Source organism: Andrena cerasifolii, chromosome 7 (assembly GCF_050908995.1).
Source record: "Andrena cerasifolii isolate SP2316 chromosome 7, iyAndCera1_principal, whole genome shotgun sequence".
Lineage (NCBI taxonomy): Eukaryota > Metazoa > Arthropoda > Insecta > Hymenoptera > Andrenidae > Andrena > Andrena cerasifolii.
The window spans coordinates 9,065,769-9,091,224 of record NC_135124.1 but is presented as its reverse complement, the minus strand read 5'-3'; the positions used below and the strand labels follow the sequence as shown (position 1 = coordinate 9,091,224).

At 51.1% G+C, this 25,456-nt stretch overlaps 1 protein-coding gene across 14 annotated transcripts in view; it reads right to left on the bottom strand.

Annotated features, from left to right (window-relative positions):
* Positions 1–19,482, bottom strand: part of LOC143371722 (protein turtle) — an 87,255-nt gene extending 67,773 nt beyond the window's left edge. For 6 of the 14 annotated variants that reach the window (XM_076817201.1, XM_076817209.1, XM_076817208.1 and 3 more), the window contains exons 1-2: positions 19,179–19,480; positions 6,045–6,087 (exon numbers count right to left, since the gene is read on the bottom strand). The gene's annotated coding sequence lies outside the window, so the exon portion shown is untranslated. Of the gene's footprint in view, positions 1–647; positions 1,754–1,814; positions 2,237–6,044; positions 6,088–19,178 lie in introns of those variants that run through there. The other 8 variants (XM_076817206.1, XM_076817212.1, XM_076817215.1 and 5 more) reach the window with 5 other exon arrangements.
* Between the last annotated feature and the right edge of the window lie 5,974 nt (positions 19,483–25,456).

Here is a 25,456-nt window from a genome sequence, read left to right as displayed (position 1 = left end):
TTGCCGCGCCGTGTCCCCAGGCTTGCGCGATCTTTCCAGGGCAATTAATTCAGCTCGGAACGAGACGAGATACGACGCTGTTCCCGAGTGGCTGCCACTTTGAGCAGCCATCGCGGGGCACGAGCCACTCGAAGATACGCAAGAACTGCACCGCCGGGCCGGGTCGTTCGAGGGGATCGAGCGAAATAATAGCGCGCCGCGGCCCATCGATTCGGAGGATCCACGGTGCGAGCTCGCGAGGCCGCTACAAGTTCGTGCAATGATAGCGGAAATCCTTGCACTGCCCTTAACCCACCCTTCGCGGACCTAACCTGCGCGACTGCAACTTGCATCCAGCATGGAACGAGGCCATGTGCGCTATTAGATCCACCGACGAGGAGGAGGCAGTGAGAGGGTCGACGGTGGGGGTTGGGCGGTGAGGGTGACGCCAAGTTACAGGGGAGAATGGAACGGGGATGAACCGCGAATCAACGGATGTGTGGTGTACGTGTGATGCATGCAGGAATCAACGTTCACCCTTCCTTTCCCATGGTCCTTCGATCAGGTCACCCTCTCTGTCCTTTCGATTCGAGGAAAAAGATTCGAGAGCTCGATGGTTGAACAGCGAAAGAAGAGAAAGAGCGGAAAGAAGGAATGTCGAAGCTTACCAGGAGCCCGGCAAATCAGTATCCTGTGTTCCTTCTCTGGCTGGGGTGTGGTTCCTTCGCGTACGGGCGGGGCCAGGATCACCCCACGGGATTAAGGACTTTGGACTTGGCTGGATTCGGGAGAAAGCTCGTCTCCGACCTCCGAGTATACGTCGGTTCGCGTCCACGTATGCGTGTGTGCGTGTGCGCGCGTGTCCTTGTTTCTAGGTGCGCGATCGTAGACGGCGGTTAGCGGGACGCGTGTGTCGTGTGTGGTGTGCCGTGTGTGCGACTAGCATCGACGCGACCCCGCGAGTCGTAGCCTCGTAAGAAAGGCCGCGAAAGACTGAGGGGGTAGGGACGGATATAGGCGCGTGCACGTTTCTGTCGTACACGCGAATTGGCGTGTCACTGCTGGCTACTGCGTCCTGGTCGCGCACGTGTATCTCTGAGCGTGTTTTGTGTGTGTGTGTGTGTGTGTGTGTGAGTGTGTATGGGCGTGCGTAGGTCGGTGGGCCAGTCGGTCAACGGTGTTTGGAGGTCAGGGGGCGAAACGGGGACTTGAAAGGTTCTGTTTGGAAGAAACGGAACAGGACGAGGGGGATCGGCCTAGACGAGGTCCTGCCTTCGCTAGGACATTGTTACTCCTGGTAGCCCGTCGTCACTGAAGGACCCGGCTGCTGCCAGCTCGATCCACCCGTGGCTGGCAGCCACCTCCGCCTATTTCCCACGAGCCGCGATGCCCTGGCCAGCACCCGCCAAGGTCCACGCCAGAAGATCCCTTTACGTCTTGCTGCTTCGTCCCTCTTACCCACTCTCGCCCTTCCGTGGTCCGTCCTCAGTCACGTGACGCATCGCACCGCGATATTGTGCGTGCTACCACCCAACGACCGATCGCGTCACGATTTCGCGTGCACCATCGATTCACCTCGCAACCACGATTGCCACTGGATCTCCAGCGATGATCCACCCCTTCACCGAATCGCGAGACGCGTACCCGTGCTCCCGGTCGCTTAGCGACCAACTCTTCCGCAAGCTTGGTCTACGGACGTGACTGAGCGCGATTCCCGAGATCTTCGACCTTCGACCCAGGGTTTCGAGGTCGATACCGGGCACGGGGGTGTTTTCTAAAAAAAATTGTTTCTCTTGCGTTCTACCACCAACACTACCACCACCTCAGTGACATACCACGCGAATCGCACTCCGTTCGTAGCACTGTCCGACACCGTTGCTCCAGTCTTCACCCCCTTCCGCCAGTCACAGATGCATTCGTCCTCTGACGTCGCGGAACTGGCCTTCGCGTTCTTGCTCCTCTCCGCACACAGCCGCAAACCCACGCCTCCGACGCAGCCAACGATCAACGAATCGTTCGCGCCGGATGATTCGCGCGTCCCTAGCGGTAATTCCCCAACGACGTCGCGTACCCCGTGGGTGCTAATCGCCGAGCACTCGCGCTTCTGGCCACTAGATTTCAGCGGAGAAATCGCGAAGAACGCGTTGCACACCGCGAGGGAGTAGCTGGAGGTACCGCTTGGCTGGCGGTGGTGCGCGGCGCCATGACAGTGTTGGCTCCTCTACTACCGCCCCCACCAAACAACCCCCACTGTCGGCGCACTCTCTCAACCCCTCTTCTCCCGGCAAATCCCCTTCGAAACCCCTCGACACCCCGCCAGCCCCAACTTCTGCCTCCTCCGCCACCACAGATCTGTTCCATTCGCCCCGTTGTACCTCGTCTTCCACCCTCCTCGCAGCCCCCTGACGTCCCGCACCCTGGCTCGCGCTGCCTCGGCCCCACCAACGCAATATTGATCGGGCGGAAGGGCGGCATCCAAGCTCGTAACGAGTTCCAGAGGTGCCCTGGCCACGTCCCTCGTGTCATCTGCCACGAGCCACCCTTTTTTTTCCATCTTCCCTCTCACCCCCGTGCTTTCTTGCTTTTTTACCCTCACCCGTAAGGGATTTGTCGCGTTCGCCCCGCGAAACAGATTTTTCCGGCGGTGTTCTCCGACGTTTTTTCTTCCCCGGCGGTCTACCGTGTCTCTAGGTGACAGATTTTTTCCCCCTAGACCGCACGTGGATCCTCGCGTGCACCCGCAATGGCCAGAGTCACCCTCGGCTGCCACTGTGCCCGACCAAAATTCTCCCTCGTCGAACGCGCTCCACTCGATCTGCCGCTACGGGATTGGATCCGTTTACAGTCTTCCGCGAGTCGCTTCGTTACTTTTGTTAGACAAACAGATAACGGCGGAGCTTCCATAATAATTTGATTTAATCCCTTCTGGTTTAATGGAGAGGGTGACCGACGCTTTTCAGCGTTCGCTGCACCGTTTGCCCGCGGTCTTTCCAGAAATTAAATGTTTAAGTGGTTTCTTCCCTCTTGTCGTCTCGACTATTAGACTTACCCCGCGAGTAACGCGACTCTGTTGAGGATGATACGCAGAGCGATGAAAGTGCACACCGTGTACACTTGCCCGCTCGGCATTACAGCAAACGTACAAAAGCAGGAGCAGTGTAAGTGTTGCACGGTCCAAGTAATAAAGCTCGTAATGAATGTAATGAAATGCAGGTGACAGGGAGGGAAGAAAAGTATACGCTTAATTAATGGTCAACAGAAAGCTGTTTACTCTCACCCCGAGTATGCACCGAAAAAGACCGCATTGCTTAAGGGATGACTGAAATACTTTCGCCGAGCGGCCGCGGCTGCCGCAAAGGAGCACCCAGCCAGAGTCCCAACGAAGCTCTGGACCCACTGCTGTGTTAAATTTAATTAAGCACGCACAGGTTCCTGCGCGGTCGAAAGTAAGGATGCCCGGTCGTAATTTATTCATCCTCCACGGGACCATCGCTCGCGCTACGGAATATCATCCTGCAGATGTTCGAACAAATGTAGTCTAGTCGAACGAGCTGTCCGTCTGGAAAAACTCAACGCCACCCAACTGGAGTGGCGTATCGCTGTACATACTTGCTCAACGAGCTTGCACGCTTTCATTGATATTAAATGACGTACCGTAAAACGAGGGAACATTGGCAGCAGGGGATAACATTGGCACATGCCGGGGTTACATTGGCACCTATACGCATGAACATATAAAGTCGCATTCGAGATCGAGATTTTAGGTACACAATTGTTTCAACGTTTGCGGTTAGATATCCAATAATCATCTGTCAAATAGATAACTTTGTTACGTTATACATTATTTTATTAATAACATTAGATCGCAATAATGCCTAGATCTTATACAGCGACTACCGGGAAGAGGAAGTATAAAGCATTTATAGATTCCGATCTTGATAAAGCTTTAGCTGATGTTAGAACTGGAATGTTTCAACAGCAAGCTAGTAAAAAATATAATATAAGTACCAAGCGTGTGGGGCATCCAACTACTTTAAGCACTGATGAAGAGAAAAGTATAGTAAATACAATGTTGGCGGTGGCTACATGGAGTTATCTCTTAAACCCATTTGACGTGTCGTGAGTGGGTCTGCGGAACTTGTAATCGAGGAACCGAAACAATCCACACACGAAAAATGATTAAATTATTTGCTAATCGACTAAACTACTGGTCGTATCTGAACCAGTCTTTACTGACTTCAGAGTAGTAAAACTTAATCTGTTACTGCTATTTACATGATGTGCCAATGTTACCCCGTACCGGCTGGTATTTAACATGCATTAAAGAAGAAAATGACAATAATTTTATGCATTTTAACACTTGTAGTATAATCACGAAACATGCAATGTTATGATAGGATACTTAAAGCAACTGTAAACATTTTAATTTTTACATTATATAACAAAATGTATCGAAAACCTGCCAATGTTCCCCCACTTTACGGTAGCGAATATTTGCTTACTTGCCACACTTTTTAGAAGTCACTGATTCCTTCGTATCAGACAGAAATTCGAGGCTTGCCAGAGCGCAGACGTGACAGAAGTCGAGCAAACTCGCTGCGAGAGGCTCACCGAGATCAGCTGTCTTGGAATTAACATGCATCTACGCGAGTATACATGCCGGCATTAATAATTCAGCCGCGTGACTTTTCGCAAGATCAAAGGGACCACAGAAATTCCACGGTTCATCGTGCTGGGAGCGGTAATGAACGCGGATGAGAAACGCGTCTGTCCTCCGTCGCCGGTGGTTTCGTCGCAGGCGTCGAGGCGTTCCCCCAGAAAACTTTTCTGTGTCTCGATACTCGGCTGCGAGGTCGCGAAGACGTCGACGTCGGCTAGAATTGTCTCGAGCCACTCCCACGAATGGAAAACTTTTCGGGAGGTCGAGAAAATTTCGCGCCTCGTTGCCTTTCGTTATCTGGCTGACTCCTAACTCCCTTCCGCGCGCTCGGAGCACGCGAAAACGCGCAAACGCGCCGAGCAAAGTTCGCGATTATCGCGAGACCGCGCGCTCCCGTGCAGCCGCGCCGCGCGTCACCCGGGGGATCTTTGATTATTTTGAATCCGACCGAGAGGCAGCCGGGCTTTTCATCGTGTCCCTTTAATTACCACCGCGAGCCTATCGGGGGGAAGTAAGACGAACGACGGACGAGACAAGAATGGAAAGGGGTGGACCCGCATAATAGATAATAACGAGATACGACGCATCGTTGGCTCGCGTAGCTTTTGACACCTGATCCCCTTTCTCGGTAGACACAATGCCCCTCTGTTAACCAAGCGCCGTTCAACCCTCCAGACCCACGTAAGCTCTGCTTTTGTCTGGCCGGCGACGAAACGAGTGCCTCGTAACCCTTAAATAATACCGGCCGCCTGGCTTACGTCGGTATCCAGCGTCCCAGCGACGCTCCTCTCTCGCGCAATCGCCAATTTATCTGGGGCCAGTGATAAGGTGCACCTATCGTAAAGAAGGAGCATCGCTACGTGGCCAGGGAACAACGCGCAGATCCACGGATTAGCGATAGGTGTAGCTGGCTAGATCGCGGGGGCGGGTAAAAAGTCACGTAACGGAAGTACGGTTAATTCGGGATGCGCGATTCGCGCTTCGCCCCGGTTATCGAGCCGGATGATCCATGATTCATCCCCCTCTCTCGCGCCGGGCGCGCAGATCCTTCGCCACCCCTAAATAACGAGCGGACGCATTGTTCGAAGTGGTATCTAACGGCGTGCAGAGAAACCTCGTAAAAACCGTTGCGTTCATGCATATGCAAGCGTCGTAAATTTATGCGGGCGTTCGTCCCGTATCTTTATTCAGATTCCAACTGTATCTGCCTCGGTCCTCCTTTTTTCCTCTGTTTAAAGAGGGAGAAATATAAACGAATAGCGACGTAACGAGTGGAAAATACGAGGTCTCGATAAATGAGCGGTCGAGCACCGGAGTTACGGGATTATTATTCCGTTTCTGTGGATTCTTTTCCCCCGTCAGGATCGATGGGCACGATCCCGTACGTTATTAGGAGTAAACTCACCCCGCGAGTCCGCTCGGCTGTATCCAGAGAGACGCCTTGGGATCTGAAACAAGAAGATAACAACGGTTAGTTTCGGGGACAGGATAGCCGGGCCAGCGGCGCTGGGAACTTTTGTAATTTACAGTCGCGGAAAATTCCCGTAAGGGCGATCGCGTGACCAAAAGTAGGCGGGATCGAGGTCGCCGGAACCAGCCAGCCACCGGGGGTGGACGTTGCCCGTTGCACATCTTTCGAGGGCGTGAAGGAGAGGAGGACGACGGAACGGCCGGTGTGGGACGAAAGGGAAAAACTAAAACTGCGCCGCGAAAGTCCGCCGTCTCTCCGGAGACTTCGGAAATCCTATTGTATCCGGGTTTAATCGAGGAACGACGTCGAGCTCCGTCAGGACATCTTACTCCAATCAGAAGGAGATAATAGGGGTCGAGCGGAAGGTCACCGACCGATCTCTAATCGACGTCGTCAGATAAGCGTGGGGGCGGAATTTCTTGCAACGATCCCGACCGGATCGCGACCATCGAAATTTCTCGCGGTCGCTCGACAACGAAACCTGTCTTCGAGTCGGATCACAACGATGGGACTTTCCAGCTCTCGCGGCGCACAGCCGCACAGTATTATAAAATGGGACTTTCCACTGTCCCGCGATTCTCCGCGTAACGCGCGCTTCATACTTTTCACTTGCTGATATCGCCCGGAGTTAGAGCATCGTTGCAACGACGCGACTCGCTCGAGAGAACGACTCTTTCATTAACTTGAAATCGTCGTTTGCAGAGAGTCGCCGGTGTTGTTCGCGTAGCCGTAGATTATCCACTCGAATTCGCCCGCTGCGTTTCCTAGGAAATTGGGTTGGTTGACATTAATGCGATGCTCGCGGCCCAGACCACCCAGCAGTTCCGTCGCTGAGACGCGTTTCCGGCAAGGGCCGTCGACCATAAATTGCTAAATACCCGCACTTAAAACGAGCCAGCCAGTGGCCGCGGAAGGGAAGGAAAGCTACGTATATCCTGCTCCTCCGAAATCCGTCGCCACAATGCTATCGGCGAGCACCTCTTTCGCGCGTTCAGCCGTACGGAATAAAGTGGAAAGTCGTGAGGATAGTTAGTTCGTCTACTCGATCGGGACCGAATGAAATCTTATAAATACAAGTCTATTAGGGCGGAGAGACGCGTGCTATACATATACGCGTGCACGGGGATCGATAGTTTTGCAGAGTTTAATATAAATGTCATGCTGGTATTTTCTGCTCACGCGAGTGGGACAAAGAGGGAGACAGCCGACGGAGACGGGGATGAGGGAGGAAGAGAGTCCTCGACCTCTTAGGGGAGCGAGTACAGCGAAGCATGGTGCACTGTCGTGCAGCCGAATAAATACGACTTCGCCGATATCCGCCAATAAAATACGACGTCCCATAAATCTACATAAAGCTGTAATGATTGAGAACCGGACGGTAACGGGATCGGAATCGACCGCTGTATTAAACTTTAAACGAACGTCCACGGAATTGCCATCCCCGTAGCATTAAGCAAACATCCGGCGCAGTTCAGCCAGAAGGGAATCCCGCATCCTCTTCCAGAGAACGAATCCTGGCCAACCATCAATCCAGCTGTAAGCCGAGTCCCATTAAAAATAAACAGATTTCTCGTGGTTCCCGGCCCTGCTCGTCATTAATCCAACCTCGTCGCCTCTCTTCTAATCCGTAAGAACGCGCGCCGAGGCTGCCTCGTTTGCATGTTTCACTCTTTTCTCTGTTCCCGGGAGGAAAAGACAAGGTGTGCAGGAACAGCCACCCTCTTCGACTATTAGCCACCCCTCTCTGCCTCTCGGAGGACGCGACACGTCGAAATTGGCCCTAAAGCTGTACGGCGGGAGCGCCATCAGCTCAAAAGGGTTTGCTCGGGACCCCGGAATTTAAGGCGCTTCCACGGAGAGGCACGGAAGTGTACGGGGGATCGGGAAAACTGCGACCCCAAATCTAATCGTGCACTGGTTCCCAGAAAATCATGGAACGACTGCAAACGTCACGTCGAGCCGAGCTTCAATTTAATTGTTGCCGCTCGTGGAGCCGCACAGTGGGCCGGATTTAAAATTTGGCGCCTTTTGGGTCTTTTTTTTAAGATATCGGAATACAATTTGCGCCAAAAAATAGGAAAATATTATTCCGTTCTAATGGTGTATAATTTAATATTTCTTACATTTATTTATTTATTTTTCAATTTTTTTTACTTATTTGTGATAGAAAAAAATAATTCTGTTTATTTGGTAGCTTATTTAATGCCCTTTTCAGTAATTTAAATGGAATGTTTGGGAAACTTTTCGTTTCCAAGTTATAAGCAAAAGTCAAATAATAAATGAATGCAGCCAAATATCGTTTTGTTTAAATTAAAGACCATTTTTTGGGCTAAACATCCTCTTCTATTAGTAATTAATGTAAATGATCTGTTGAAAAATAATTCTGAATATAGTGAGGAAATTTCCGATATTTTTTAAAATTGACAAGGTTAAAAAATATCAGAAATTTCCTTAATTAATTTTTTTCTATCACAAATAAGTTAAAAAAATTGAAAAATAAATAAATGTAAAAAATATTAAATTATACATCATTAGAAAGGAATAATTTTTCCCTATTTTTTGGCGCAAATTTTATTCCGATATCTTAAAAAGAGACACAAAAGGCGCCAAATTTTAAATCCGGCCCACTGTGAGCCGTCCACGACTGTCTTCTGCTTTTATTAGCGACGGTGTTTGATCCTCGAAGTCCAGCGGCTGTCCACTAGGAATTCTTCGACGAGAGCCCTTTATCCTCGGCCAAGTTACGAATAACCATAAAACTGCACGGGGGAAAAACTGCGATGCATCGCATCGCGGCGAGCAGATCCGATTATCCTATCGACAGGTTTGTAGAATCCGCTGGAGCGCGGTTGGAAATGTAACGATCGATGTTGCAGCCCGTAATCTGTCGATTAACAAAACGCGAGCGAACGTGCCGGAATTTAATCCGGCGAAAAAGCTTGCGACGAATGGATAAATTGTAGGGCCTGCGGATCAGAGTGCAGGCCGGCGGCCTCGGCCTTGCGACGCTTCCGGAAGAGCATCCGCTTGACCGCTCCCGGATTCGAGAAGATCAATAGCAAGAGTCGCGGCGCGAACCAGCCGGGCCAGCGTTCGTTCAGGATCCAAGAAAAGACCCTTCGGATCGCCCGGGGGTCCTTTACCTTCGTCTAAAGATAGCGGATGGTGTCAGGTCGGAAGCGGTTGGCTCTAATTTTACTCCAAGTCCGTGGCTGAAGGCGAGTCGGCCGGCGTGGCATCGGTAACCAAGAGGTCGGGCCGGCTGATCGGACGGCAGCTCTAATTTTAGATAAATCCATCCGACAGGCGATATTAGTTGGAGCCGGTGTGGCTCGCGTATATAGTATACATGTGAACGCACACGGTGCATCCAATACACGTCGGTCACCTAATAATGCAGGTGAAGGTGCACGCGTACATGCAGCTGGCTGGCTAGCCGAGCTCCTCTCCCCTCGTCTCCTTTCCACTACTCCCTTGCTCTCTCTCTCTCTCTCCCTCTCTCTCTCTTTCTCTCTCTCTCTCTCTCTGGTCTCGCGTACGTCCACCACGTCTGGCTGTGTACGGAGGCCCGTGTACGAGCATCGAATTGCTCGGCAGGAAATCGATGTCCCTCTGGACGGTACCAGGCCGGTACCAACCGCCCTAGGCTGGGCTTCCACGACCAAAGGCGGACGAGGAGTACGTGTAGGACAGACGGACCGTGAATGAACGCTTTCGGCGAATAATTGTTTAACAGGCGCGCATCTCTCGCGTCTAGAGCAGCGGGGAAGAAGTATGAGACATTTGATGCATCGACCGTGAATGACGAGTGTCGGGGGCAATGTGCGTTCGGGGATGAATTGATGGAAGCCGGGTGGAGGTGCGTCCTTTCACCGTAAGCTTCTCATTTTTCCTATCTCCCAAGCTAACTACACGGCCATCTCTTCGCGGGCAGAACAAGTACTGGCTAGTTAAGCTTCGAAATAAGGTTCACCGAGCGTCGCTCGGGTTTGAACGACGCGGAATAGAGGGCGGATTTTTCGGTGGGAATCGCGGAGCGTTCGATCCCTCGTTCGTAAACAGAGATATGCAAATCCTGCGGCAGCCGTGTTCACTTTCCTCCGCGCGAAGCAAACCGCGAACGCTCGGGAAGCCAGCCGAGTGCAGGGCGGGGGCGCAGCTTGCCAAAATATTGTTTCGCTTCTTGCCCGCTGGGAGAATCGGTCGGGGAGATTATTCGGTGCGCGCGTACCGCGACGGAAACCGTCTGTCGAGCTTTCGAAGCACACCGGCGAATCCCAGATATTCGGGTCGGGAAATCGGGTAAATCCAAATTTATTCTACGCGCGCAGCACCCGCGTTTCCGATAATTTTGTTTACACGACTCCCCCTCCGTCGCGCACCGTCTTTGTGGCTCTATTCTCCGCGGCGGCGTTTGACCGTGGAGACGCGCAGATGCCTCCCTGCCTCTTCGATCCGGAGCTCTCGTTTCCGGGAAACTGGCGATATTTATCCCTGCAAACACTCGCAGGCTCCCCCCGACGGGGAATCGAATACATATATCTCAAGAGATTTCGAAGCTATTAGATGGAAATCTGATTTCGTTTGACACAGGTACGTTAACCAAATGTCGGGGCGAACGCCGGAAAGATTGTTGGGAAATTGAGGGCTCGGGTAACGAAGAAGAGAGGAAAAGAGGCGGGCTTGAATGAACGTTTCATTTCGACGCTCTGCCGTCGTGCCCGGAAGCGGGAAATGGAGCTGCAGGCCAACGAGACCACTGAAATGCAAATGAATGGCTCGGTGCAGCGGCTACACCCTCGTACCTGACGTTCGTGGCCGAACCCACGAACGATGGATTTTATGCGGCGGACGCGCGTCCCGCTGCTCGACTCATGTGCTACTGAGAAAAGTGCGGCCAACACGCAGCCGCCGCGCGCAGCAAGTGAAATAGCCATGAAACTGCACCGACCGGAGACGCGGTCGCGGCGTGGATCCGCGTGCGGCCGAACACGCGCAAATTAATAAATACCCCCAGCGCGATGTACGAACGCGAACGCAGAATGCGTCCGTGGATGAAAGGGTTGCCCCCGAGATTTCTTAAATCCAAGTAGCGGGTAGAGACGTCGACGTTGACCGACCTTCGAGTAATTGCTGATCGAATTACCGTCGGCCCGACGACCGCCAAAGGATTCCCCGGATTCCCTAGGACCGGAAATTTAATTCCGAAATCCGCCACAAAGAATCACCGGCCAATGGGATTAACGAATTCGACGTAAGACTTCTCTACCGTCGATTCTCCATTTCGCTTTTACTCTTCTCTTTCGCAGTTTCCTCGGAGGTGCCACCGCGATTGGTCTTCGTCGTGGGAAGGATTGTCGTCTTGTTTACTTGCACAGTTACAAACAGGAGCAGGGGAATTAATTGACGTTTAAAAGAGTACTACGAGATACACTACGCAGGTACGTGGAATCCGTACAATCCACTTTACAGCCGATTAATGCGCGCCCGGGCTAACGAGCTTTATTAAGCAGTCTAATGAAATCCAAAGTTATCGAATAGGGAGGGTAAGAGAGTCTGGAACAAGCCCGTAACTAGGAGGCACCGGACACAGCCAGACACGATACCCGAGTCTCTCGCTCGGAGTTACCGGCAATTCGATTCGGAAGGGCTTCGTCGGAGATCCATGGTTCGCGGAGACCGAGTTACAGGCGGCTTCGACGAACGGAAGAAGAGAGAATGGGACACAGGGAAAAGGAGAGAGGAAGAGTAGGTTGGCGCGGGTGGCGCAACTACCAACTGGCTCGACCACGAGAGTTTCCCTCTAACTCACTGAAATTCCACGGTATTAATTTATCTTCGTACCTTTGCTTTCCCCTCCCTTATCCCTGCCGCCCCGCCCGCGCCAGTCCCTTCTTCCATCGATCAATGTGTCTGGGGTATGATGCGCGTTTTAAGTACTTCATCCCGCGTACGCGCATAGGTACGTACAGGTATTTACAATATCCCTCGCGCTTTCGTTCGGGACACGCGGCACGTGTAAATCTCCTGTCGCGGGCGAAAGCGCGAGAAGAGCACAGCGAGGAGACGCCTTTCTGCGGGATCCCTCGGACGCATCGCGGCGCTACGGTATTCCACAGCCCCAAGTCGGTGCATTTCTCTTTATGCACTCCCTGGCTATCGTTCCACCACATAACTTACAGCTTTTCACCTAGCCCACCGTCGGCAGTAAATATTCCTTCGCAACCAATTTCCATTTGCGAGTCGGGTCTCCGCTCGCCCTTCGCGCCGCTGCTCCCCTTGTCACCGCGCCGCAAGGTTTCCTTTTCTTTAAGTACACCCGCGACGTCCGACGGACTAGGCTGAAAGTAAGAATTAAAAGGGTTCCCAGCTTTTACCAGACGCGTAGGAAACGAGTGTTTACTGGAGGGAACGTGTCGGGAACCGCGAGATAATGCACGCAACGCGCCTCGCCGGAGCGCGTTAATTGCGACACTGTCCTGCGACTTTCCTCGCCGGTCCAGGAGTCGCGTGCACATCTCAATCTTGCTCCGCTGTTCGATGAAACGAGACGAAACAGCCCCCTGGAATCGCTGCGCTCTTCACATTTTTTACCACGCCCACCCCGGCTATCCACTGCCGAGTGCAATTTCTCAACCAGTCAGAGGATTATTCTCGCGTTTCGACCCAGCGCTGTCTATTTGCGTTTCTTCTGTGTCTGCCGCATAAGTTACGACTCGCCGTTTCGCGGGGTAAATACATCGTTCCACCCTACACGCCTCCCCCCACCCCTCCGCACCCTCATCCAGCCAATTTCTGCTCGCGAGTCGCGCGAGATTTACACGCCTCGCTGGTCAACGCGTTCGAATTACGAGAACGTAATCAGCGTTTTTCCAAGCCGCTCCTTCGCTGTAGGTTAATTCGTTGGAGCATCCCAACGCGCGACGCGACTGCCTCGAACGGTTCGCGAGGTCTTCGAGGGCGCTGCGCTTCAGCTTGCTCGCGGAATTAAAGGGGACTGATAAAAATATGGGACACTGGAAGCAGCGAGTAAGAGATTAGTTAGAGATTAAAGAAGAGGACAAATAAAACAGGGAATCGTCGTTAACGAGGCTGCGACGATCGAGTAGCGAAAACGCTGCGACTCAGAAACGTCGACAAGTGCTCCGGCAAAAAAGCAACCACCATCTTTTTTACTCGGAGTGCGCTGGAGTACAGCGGCGTCGCGACTGCATCGGTGAATTTCGTCGATTGCGTCGTTTCCTGGATAAACAGCTGCATAGACTCGGCTGGGAAACGAAACCCAGGCCGGGATGGAAAGAGTCAAAAGGAGGATTACTGAAAGCCCGTACACACGGTGTCTTTGAAAAAAAAAAAAAAAATCGAGGGAGTCTCCAGCAGCGAAGATATGCAGGTGTTTGTGGCTGAAGGGCCCGAGTCGCGTCCTTTGTGCGCGATAATTTTCTTCTCCCCGCAATCATTTTCGTTTCCACGGCAAATACTTTAATCCTTTCTGTGCGCGCGCTCCGGGAAAAATGGGCTAGTGGATTTGTATACGTCACCTTTCGAGCGGGAACGAGTCGAGAAAAATTTCCATGCAAATGTACCCTTTTACCGCGCAGCGGAATGGTAAATGAATACTGGATGGAAAAACGCGAAGGGCGGCCCGCTCCACCGGCTCTCGTCTCCACCTCCTTCCCGTGCCTACCCCAGAGCTGCGAGCTGAAATTTCGCGAGCGATGCGACGCGTTTGAATTATTCGCGCCTCTCCGTCTCCCCTCCGCCCACCTCTTCCAGGCTTGTTTAATATTTCATAAACCCGTATACTTATACAGCCGTCCAGAAATCTTGAAATAGTGAGATACGCGACTGACGTACGCCTCCGAATTCTTTCGATCTGAATTCTGGCGGACCTGCTGGAATGCGAGGGCACTAATTGTACCCACGGAGCTAAATATACCGCGGCTACTAAATAAGTTCGTCTCTGGGAGAGAATTAGTTGGAACGCGAGAGACAACTCGACGTTAAAGGCAATTTATCCGGAAGGGAAGTTCGCAAAGTTTCGTCGGTTGTTCTGGAATCACAGGAGGGAAAGCCACCCCCCTTCGAGATCCCCCTTTCCGCCGGCAACATTTTTTCCCTCGTTTGATATCGCAGAACGGATAATCCGCCCGGTCTGAGTCCCGACGATTCGAGACACGTTCGGGGATCAACATCGACGATACCATCGCGGATTAAGAGGGGGCGGTGGCAAGGAATCGGAAAGGTAAGAGGAGAAAATAGGCTGGAGGAGGCTGGAGTTACAGAGCAGAGACGCGGACGCGCGAAAAAGAGGAACGGAACAGAGGCACGTCCATGTTTGTTTGATACTTGTAGATATACGTGTACCTACGCTGGGTGGTGAATCTAGTGGGAACGCGTTTGCACGGGAAACGCGAGATTTCGCTGTCAGCAGGACCTGCCCACTGCTCACCTTCTTTCTTAATTACCGAGCTGGCTCGTACATTCGTTTCGCGGCTAGGGGGTTGGACGGAACGCTTCCAGACCGTGCTGCCTCTTCAGCCCCCGACCTGACGCCTCCGTTCTCCTTCCGCCCCCTGCCCGTTGCTTTTCGGAACAGCCGGAAGCGCGAAAGCGTTGCACACAGCGCACACGGGAAACACGGGGTTTTCGGGGATGCGGCACGCGCGAAGCGGCTCGTTTTGTTTGAACGGGGCCACGCCTTTGTTGCTGGGCAGCCTTCGGCTGCAAAGCGCAGGGGACTCGGGGCTCCCTGATGCAGAAATAGCAGCCGATACGGAAGGAGGCGGTATCGTCGGCGCATCGAGCTCGCGAAATTGCATTTTCACCGTCAAAGAGGCGAAGACACCTCTCGGTGGCTGTTTACGCGACGGGAAATTTCCGCGGCCGTAGCTTGGCGCGGGCGAAGTCGTAACGCGTGAAATGGCCCGTTCACATCGGCGGAGAATTATCGCGGCGTTATTAACGCATCAGGTATGAATGGCGATATGTAGCGTGCCGCGGGAGTCGCTGCTCGGAACGGGGACAACGTTATTATGCGTTCCGACTCCGGAATAAATGTCCGGAAATTTTAAGCCGGGGGAGCGCTCGAGCGGACGCGTCGGCCGCGAGTTTTCAATTTTCCGCAGTCACGAGCGCAACTTTAATTCGGTGAATTCGCGGGGAGCGGGCGCACGCGCTCCGGGAAGACTAATTCTCCTGAGAGGCAGCGGAATTCAATGCGCGAACTCGCTGGTTGTCCCGGTTTATTTCTGGCCTCGCGTGTCTCAGTGGCGGAGTCGATACAATGCCGGCCGCACAATCGCGTCTTTGATGTAATTTCCACTTCTTCGCCGGCGCGCGGTGGCAAGACGCGTCTACCCCAACAACGACCGGTTCGAACGCTCGTCTCAAGTCGGCAGGGAGCTTTCATTGTTGTCTGCTCCGTGTTTCCGGACGCGGGAGGGGGCGCGAGAGGCACGTAGGAAATTACGTTGCACGTCAGAACGCGGTTTCGCGTTGCAGCCAGCGGTTTCGCCGACGATCGACGGAGAACGGGCTGAGGGTCTGGAGAGGCAAAGGGGTGCTGGGAGAGATAGATAGAGTGGGAGAGAGAGAGAGAGGGTGAGAGTGAAACGAGTCTAACTCCGGGCGAGGTTCGCGAAATTAAGCGACAACGATTGTTGGCCTGAATCGCGGTAAGCGCGAGGATGCTTTACGTGCATCAACTCTCCCTGTGATGAACGCTTTCCCTATCGCCCTGTATGCGTCGCGTGGAACTTTCTTGTCCGTCCCAGTCCATATGAACCACAAGAGCTACTCAACAGGAACCCCGAGTTCTTTTTCTCGCGATAGAACAATGCCAGATAACACATGTGAAAATTGTTTTACAAACGCACTGTCCACTAGTAATTGATCCTGTCTAGGAGTCGACAGAAGCAGCTTTCTTTTACTCGAGCTCGTCAACGAAGAAACTCGCCCCCTCGGAATTGCACCTCGGCAGAAGAGGCGAGATGGGAGCAATCTTTAAACAAGCCTCGTAAAACTCGGATGACCCGGTCTCTCGTATGGGTCATAAAGCTCATAATAAAGCTCATAAAGCTCGTAAGGCTGTGCCACGGTGTATGACGGAGAAAGGGGAACATGCAGCCGCGGGGAGAGCTGGGAGGATTTGCACCGGGATAGACTGTCGGTTATTCATGCTTAGTCCACTGGAATGAATAACGGTTACGTCACAGTCGTTCGTTAGAAAAGCCAGTGGAAATCGGAAACGCTCTTCCAGCGCAGACTTGCAACGACGCGGCACTTGGGATTGATCCTACCTACCTATAACGTCTGGCAAATCAGTCCCAATAATTTTGTAACGAAAGCATTGGAAGCTACATCGAGAAGTGGTCGCTGGAGTTTCCGCGAATCGAATGACCGCTCGGCAAAAAGTTGCGCGAATCTTTTCTGCACTGCGGGGATAAAAGTTGCCGTGACCGCGGGCAAGAGGAATGGAGTCATCGTGAGAGGAGTTTCCGCGGAATCATTGGAATTTCGATGGAGATGAAACTTAGACTAGCCATTTGGAAGTCAAATTTTGCCACGATCCGGCGCCTAGTTCCCTCTGGCTCTCGCGCCGGTGAAAAAAGGAGGATAAAGTTTGAAGTCTCCACGGGCGAAAGCGAAGCGATAAAGCGCCGCGTCGCCGTGGAGGACTCAATTTTAAGATCGCTAGCTGGAGATCGATCGCAGAAAATCGTTCGCCGGATTTTCCAGCACCGACGGCTGCTCCGCGTCGAAACGCTCGGAAATTCGACAACCGTTCACCAGCGTCACAACCGTTTTCATCGTCAATTTTTTCGTTGCACGTCACCGGAACGGATTCAATTTCCACGATATCGCGACTCTCCGTATCGCTAGTAAATTATCGAATACACTCGCGTATCTGTTTTCAGCAAAGTTTACAGTTGGCGTTTGAAGGCCAATAAATTCACTGTATCCCGTGCATGGCCAATCATTCGGGGAAAGGTGGGACAGTTGATCAGCTGGGATATATGATCGCATCAGTTTTTTAATTAATATATTGGCAATTTGTGGCTGCTGTCACGCTATCGTAGTAATGTGTGCATTATCGCAATAATTCACGGTAAAGTTTTCTTTTGGGAGCATAGAATTATGTTGTCAGAAGCTTCGATCTTATTTGCAGCCAAAAAGTAAATATTTTCGGGCTGTTTGTTTTTATATTGGATTTTCAACGATTTGAAATATATTAAGTAAAACCAGTCATTTCTGGTCTAGTAATGCTATTTATTGATTCAGCTAAATATTTAAGGTAAGATTAACTTTTCATCTTTTTCAAATCGAGTGCATTGAGGGATACTTGATCAGTGTGTGAGGTGGAATACTTGGACAGCTGAAAATGCCCCAAAAAGAACCATAGAACGGTTAATGAAACAGAAAAATACCGCAAAGAAAGTGAGAAGGAAAATCTTTTCTTCATCATCATCATCTTAATCAGATGATATCTAACAAAGTAAGTGAAATCTCTGTTAAGAATGCATTTATGTTGTTTTATGTCATAGAGTTTAATTCTTCGGTTTTCTTTTTTCAGTAGTTCTTTCAAGTTAGTTATAGTTTATTTTCTTTTCATGATATTCCCTTTATTTCATGTTATTGACGAAGATAATAAATATTTTTTAGAAAGTTAATGTGTTATTTACTTTTAAAGTTCACTGATCAAGTCTCCCTGACATTTTGATCAAGTCTCCCCTTCAGTGGGGGATACTCGTGCATAACGTCACTGCCAGAAAATGTTGAATTTCAGTCATTCAAATTAGTTTTCATCTGTCAAATTTATACAAGTATATTCAGAATACTCTAAGAATCACAACTTACATAATTAAATACAAACAAAGCAAACCATTATTATTATTTTAATAAAAAAGCAAAACTGTGATCAACTATCTCACCTTTCCCCTATCGTAATCGCAGCCGAGCGAAGATATGGAATTGGATTGATATTAGGATATCGTCGAGCAGGTGTATCAGCTTGCTCCCCGTTACGCGACCCACCGACCCTCGCGTTTACAAGTATATCCACGCTTCCTAAACCCGTCGAGTGTATCGCAGCTACGAGAATAATCGCCGTTTAAACGCAGAAGCTGTCGAATTCAGAAATAAAACGGCGCAGGTACAGCTTGATGGTTGCTTTTGTTCGAAAGTTTTACCGACGTATTCTCCATCCCGTTCGCTCCCTCTGCTCCCCAGCGGAGGATAACAATCTTCGTGCCGGCACGTTCAAGTTCGTCCAAAGGTACGAACGCGGAAGGTGTACTTTGCATCTTCGGAATGCTCGATTCAGGAGCATCCGCCGTCTCGGGGAAGAAGAAAAGTACCTACTCCTTCGAAGCGAGACCTTTATCGCGGAAAAGTTTCCTGAAACCAGCTGCGAGGGATTCCTCCGCATCGCCTCTCGCTCTTGTAATCGCAATAACCCACCCTGCCACCCTCTACGAACGCCCTTCCAGATCCAACTCTGGCCTAGTCTTTCCCGCCAGATTCCAAGTGTGTGTCGTGTGATATTCGGTGCCACGATCGAACGGTCCAGCCCGCCAGGTAGAAAAGAATTATTCGGAGCGAAGTCATTTAGATTCGCGGACGATGTGCCGACGCGTGAATAATTCAATGACAGAGAGCCGTGTCGCGCCGGTGTCTGTCGAGCCGTCGTGCCAATTCAGACGGTTATCCGATGGCAACGGGAATTATTAATAACGCTAACGCGATCGTCCTCCGAGCCGGCAGTTATTCTAGCCACTCGCGGCGCGATCTTTGACATCCCCGTGACTCCAGCCAACGGGCTTCCAAATCAAGCCAATCGGGAGGCGGTCTCGACGCACCAGCTTCCGATCGATGAACAACCCCCGAGACACACGCGGTCGAGCATTTTTAATTATACCCTGCGGCATGCTTTTTAACCGCGCCGCTGCTCATTCGAGTTCATTCACTATAATTCCTCCGTTATAAACGTCATTTACTGCCACACTGCACGTTATTAAGCAGTCTGCGATGATAAATGTGCGCAAAAGCAGAGGGCATTTGACATACCGTGCATGTCCCATGGCTGATGCATTTCCAATGCCAGCCAGAAGCGATGCAAGTGATGGGAACAACTGATGGGGCAGACAGCCACCGCTACCTAGACTTTTGCAGCAGAATTTCCGCACGATGTAAGCCGCACTTGGACTGTTACGCGTCCTCCTTAAGTCCTTTGTCACTTCTCGTAGAATACACTTTTAGCTACGGTCGATAGAGCAAGAGCCGACCGATCACCCATGTTCGGGTGGAACGTATAAGCGCGGCGAGCGCGTACCCTAAACTGTTGAGCAATAATGCGAGCGATACCCCCCTAACTGAAGCGAGTTTCATTGCGCGATAGAAGTTGACCCCTGAATCCCCGCGTGCCGCTACCCAATATTCGCTTCAAAACAGTCTTGTTTACCCCGCCGGATATGGAATCGTATTAAATTATACACAGTTATTACGCACGGCGCGGTCGAATTAATAATGTAGTCGCCGGGCACCGTAACCTCCGTTAATATTCTATTCGGTAAATTCGATCACACGCGAGCTATAATCTCAGCCACGTCGAATCTGCATAAAAAAATGCAGGAGGATTCACGCCGGTTTCCCCTTTGCCGCGACAAACGTTTGTTCGCGATTAATATGCGCGAGCGACACGCGAAATGGAAAACGGGTCAAGCGGAAACACGTTTACGCTGCAGATTGTAATTCAATTACACAGATTTAATATTGCATGTAATGATAATGTTATAATTTATGTCGCCGCTGGGAGAGGCGGTGTTCTTCGCAGCACCATCGATCTGATAAACATTTTGCGATAGTTTGCCTGCTGTTTGTTGGTAATAAATACATCAATCCAATCTAAAGGGTTACAACCCTAGTGGCGCAACATATTGGTTAAATATTTTTTCCAAGTGTTAAAGAAATTTTTTTTTTGGCCACACTTTTTAATATAACAAACATGTTGATTCCAAATATTATATACACATACTGAAAATGCGAAATAAATGTTTTGAAAATATGAAATAAATATTCGTGGTATGTAGAAAAAATATTCAGAAAATATAAAGCAAATATTCTGGGAATGTGAAAATAATACAGTTCAGAGTTCCAGAATAAATATTCAGGAAATGTAAAATATATAATTATAAAATGTAAAGTAAATATTAAGAAAATGTGAAATACATATTCAGGAAGTGTAAAATTAATATTTAAAAAATGTAAAGCAAATATTCAGAAAATGTGAAATAAATATTCAGGAAATGTAAAATTAATATTCAAAAAATGTAAAGTAAATATTCAGAAAATGTGAAATAAATATTCAGGAAATGTGAACTAAATATTTAAGAAATGTAAAGTAAATATTCAGAAAATGTGAAATAAATGTTTACTTTACATTTGAAAAAAATATTCTTCCATAATATAAAATGAACATTTCCCGAAAATTCGAGGAAAAAATATTTTGTTTCTAATATTAAATAAATATTTAATTTATACTTGTGCCAAAAAATATTTTTTCTAATATAAAATGAATATTTCCAGTATATTTGGAAAAAAAATATTTGCTTCTTAATCTAGAATAAATATTGTATGTATACTTAAATATCAAAAAGTGACTGAACCTCTTTTTAATATTGGATGTATGTGTATTCAATATTTTGTGCTACTAGTGAATAATTAATTCCTCTTTACTCAGAGCGGAGAAATAAAAGTGGGAAATGATTGTGCATCGTGGAATTCATAGGCGACTCTGCTAGGTCTTCAGATGATGGTGTTCAAACATGCACATGCACAAGCAGAGATATGCCTACACCTAAGTAAAGCGTACCCTGGTAACGGTAGTATGCGTGAACCTGCTGGCCCCTTGCCATACCTTTAATCCGATATAGTATTATTAACTTGAGCATACCATGGCTTTGGGCGTGTAGCACACAGTGGCTTCGCGAATGGAATCAAGCCGCGCGTGCACGCTGGCGATACCCTCGAGCCGCGAGATGGTGCGAAAAGACCGTCGACCTTTATCACTGGCTTCCATCTCGGGAATTTCGCTATCGAGCCAGGACCGAACACGCGCTCTCGCTAGAGTCACGCCAGGCCCCGGAGCGCGTTTATTAATTGATAAGCGAGCGAATTTCCTAGCAGCAGGATAACCCGGTCAGCCGATAAATCGGGGCACGCACGGCTCGGGAACGCTTCGAAGCATCCAATTCGAAAGTCTATCAGAGGGACAAAGACGCGTCGCGAATTCGATTGAAATCTATCGCGGCCAACACGCCGCGGATCCATCCCGTCGGGTTCAAGTTTGCTCGGGTAGTCGAGTTTAATCCGAGTATTTACATTCTCGAGTTAGATTTCCCAATGGATTATAAAGCCATCGGATCCAATCCCCTTGTATCCACACGGGCCGCGCGTAAATTTCAAAGTGGACGGTCGCGTTCGAGGCGGTCCTTAATTATTCGAAGGTGTTCGGGATCAAGTGGTCGGATCACGTTCGTCACTGCAAGCCGTAAAAGTGCTCTAGCTATTAGAGCCTATAGAATGCCGCGTCACCGGCCACATACTCGGTGCAAACGAATACGAAACGATCGAGGGGTTGGACAGGTTACCTACGCGATTCATAGCCCGTCGACCACCTATCGAATGATTTTGTCGAAGTATACAAGTGCGCTCTTTCCCATTCCCGGCGGGGTCGCCTGGCCATGGCGAGGACGCGACAACGAAAAGGAGCAGTCTCGAAGCATAGCTCGGGACAGGGGCGAGAGACACGTGCGCCGCTACAAGAAAATACGGCGGGACTTGCCGCGCAAGTCGTATTATTTTAAGAAGGAAACTACTACTCGGAGAGAGCACTTGGAGGAACTTTTCTGCTTCTTCTTATCACCGGCGCTTCGCCTCCGTATCCTTGCTTCTCTCTGTAATTAGATAACTTTTGACCCCATTGTTTGAGCGCAGAGGTAATACGAGCAAACGTCTGCCGCCCGCAATTTCGCTGGCCCCCCGCGCGAGAACGCAGACGCGACAGGGTAAAGTTTGCACCGGCTTTCGGAGACGAACGTCCGAGAGCAGAATTTGCGGACATTTTTTTATAACCCACAGCCACGGTTCAGAACGGTCAGATCGCCACTGCGAGCTTCACTGTAGCTGGATGACCAGCTGATTAATTTCTGCGCGGCGTGCACGTGATCGGGTTACGATCAGCGATCCCCACGCGGCAAAACTCATGCAGCCAGCACACTTTTGCGATAATGACGGCCAGGTAGGCCGCGGGCCGCGAGCGACTCGTGTATCAGTCGAGCGGTCGATGGAAATTAAACTGGTGGTTTAAAAACGGCGGGAAGGGTCGGTTGGATGTTAACGAATCGAGTTACGTAACGTCGAAATAGCACCGGTCGTATCGGGTTTGCCTGACACTCGTTGTCCCCGGGCTTTTCGCCGGAGCTGGAGCCAGTGCCAGCAGAGTCAGCGGAAAAATTCAATTTTTAATTAATAGCGATACGGCCACTTCTGCCCGGGCGAGGTCGGGCTGCCGGCCCCGCGATTTCGTTGTTTCGTAATTACGTAACGTCCGGCGGAAAATTGCGCCCCGCGCGAATGCAGTTCGCGTCGTTTCGCGCGACACGAATAGTGAGCGTTTCAGCTGCTGCATTCCGTTCTCCTTTCCCCACCCAGGAGCCGCGCCTCTTCTCTTTTTCGTTCCCGCGATATCCTCCCTGGAGGTCGGTCCTCGCGTCTCGTCCCAACGGCACCGGGAGGAGAATCCCACCCCGGGAGCGTCGAGGACCGTTAATTCGCCCGCGGCACGGCTCGCCGTCGAGTCAAAAGGCGAGTCGAAGCGTTGCAACGCGGCGCACTGATTACAGAGAGGATCCCGGTAATTTGCGGTCGCCCGGAATCACCTGTGGGATTCGAGGCTGTCCGCGGGCCAGTGATTTCGCGGACCAAGCTGATACGAGTGATCCCGTTCACGGTGTCGGACGCGAACGCGACTCCAGCTAAGTCTTTCGAGGGGGACAGCTAGTCGTCTAATCAGGCCGCGGGCAGAAAGAAAATGGAGAAAGATGGTTCGCGGTGGCTGAAAAATGTCCCCGAGCATGACGGTCGGCCCCGGCTGCCTTCGCTTCTCCGGGATCTCGCCCGAGGACGCGACGTGTTTGGCCTGGGCGTAATTAATAAGGCTTTAACGCGTCGACAGCTGCACCTGCAATTTTTCATCCCCGTCCCCGTCGCTGATGCCGATTCTCCCGCAGCCACTGGCCCAGCAGACCGAAATGATGGAAGTGGCGCCGGTGTTCTTGTTGCCGAATAAGGAGAACTGGCCGAGAGAAGGGCGGCGGAGGGGTGGCGGGAGGACCTCTAAGATAATTCATTAGCCGCGCGAGGCATTGTTGTGATTCATTATCGGCGCTCACCGAGCTGCCGTAGCCTCTCCGCAATTTATTAAAAGCGAACGAGAATTACATGATTAACGAGAACCTGTGGCGCATCCCTGTGGCGGATGCTTAAGGGATATAAACCCGCGAGAATTTGTTTGCAAATTACCGTCTAACGATCCCCGCGCCGCTGGTCTTCCCCTGTTAACCGAGGAGCCTGTCCCGGGTATTATCAATCCATTCGCTGATATCGTTTGGCTATTAGGCTGATCGGAATCTATTTTTCGCTCTGCTCTCCCTCGGAAAACCTTCGGGTAGGCAGAAAAACGCCTAGGTCAATCGAGAACGAACGGCCTTGGGTCTCTCCTCTTCGAAATACCTACGTAGTGCCGTCAGGAGGAGATTTATCTAGCCCTGACGTTTTTCCCCAACATTAGTCGATCGCGATGCGTTCAATCGCCCGTGGCTTGCTGGCCGCAAGATCGACAGAAGAAAATGCCAGGACTTTGAGCCGACGAGGAGGACTCTTAAGGTCCCCGACACGGTTCAGCGTCCCTTGACTACACGGTCCATCGCGTTGCTCTGTCGGTCGATACCGATGCTCGTCAGCCAGTGTTCTCCGCCCTCTTCTCTCCTCTCTGCTCCCGTCTCTCTTTATAGTCACCCGTATCCACGGGGGCTGCTCTCTGCCGGCGAGACTCCGCGTGTTACGTCAGTGGCAGACCGACCTCAAACCTTCCAGCTTACCCGGCGTCGGCGATGTCTTCCTCCCTCGTCGTTGCTGCCGGTGACGTCACGCCGCTGTCCTACTCTTCGCTCGGTTAAATTCATATCCCAGTGCCGAGCACATAATAACACATCGATTATCAATGATCGACGTCATCCACGAGTTCTCGCGCTCAGCTGCTCACCGACGTCGTTACTCGTCGCTACATAACTTTTTCCTCGCGGAGGATAATCGGCCACCATCCCGACCGCGTTCCGTTCATGGTATTCTTCGACGGCGGTTAATAACTTTCGCCGGGCTTTCTCTCGCCGCGTAAATGTACGTGTCTCCTCATTTGCATAATAGCAATACTAACGATCAGCCAGCGAGAGAATGACCGTAATCAGTCCGTGGAAAATCCACGGGCGCCCGTGCTAACAACCCGTCACGAGCAGCGCCCCGACATTAACATTCCACTTGGAAAGTTCGCCGAAGTAAAAAGACAGGCGCGAGGGCGCGGTAACATCGAAGCGAAGATAACGAGAACGTTTAACATGCAAATACCCGGTACGAAACGCTGGCAAAACACTGGCGTAGGTTCGCGCTCCTCGCCGCGCCACGCCGGGTCAAACAATTACGTGGCCGGGGCGCGGTCGAGGGGATCGCGAACGGGAACCACGTCCCCCCGCAAAAACTGCAATGTTACGATGTAGGTCGGTCGCCGATGCTTCTTGCCGGAGCAGCAAGATCGCGACTACTCGCGGCCACGAAGAAGCGGCAGAAGCCGGGAACCGTGGATCGTTGGCGATGACCGAGAGATCCGCGATTAAAGACTCGTCGAATCGTTTAACCGGGGCCAGATGCACGTGAGCGGCGCCCGTGATTGCGCGAGTTTATCCGAGGCGAGCCACACGCGTGTCGACGGGGCGAAGAGTGAGCGAAGGAGAGGGTAGCGTTGGCTTTTCGTATCAAGCTCGGTGGGGCAAGGTTTGACGTCGCGGAGGCAACGGAGGGCAGAACGTCGCGTGGCAGAGCAATGAATTTCCGGCTTAAGGCACTCGAAGGATAGGGGGTGAATAGGGGCGCGCCGTGAGAAGGGTAAACGGGCGGACAAGATAGAGTGCGACTCGCCTAAGCCGAATGCAACGGTGGATGGCCCTCCGGTGCGCGTCGAGCTCGCCGAAGCGGAACAAAGCGCGATCCCAATGAGCTGACTCGGCAATTCC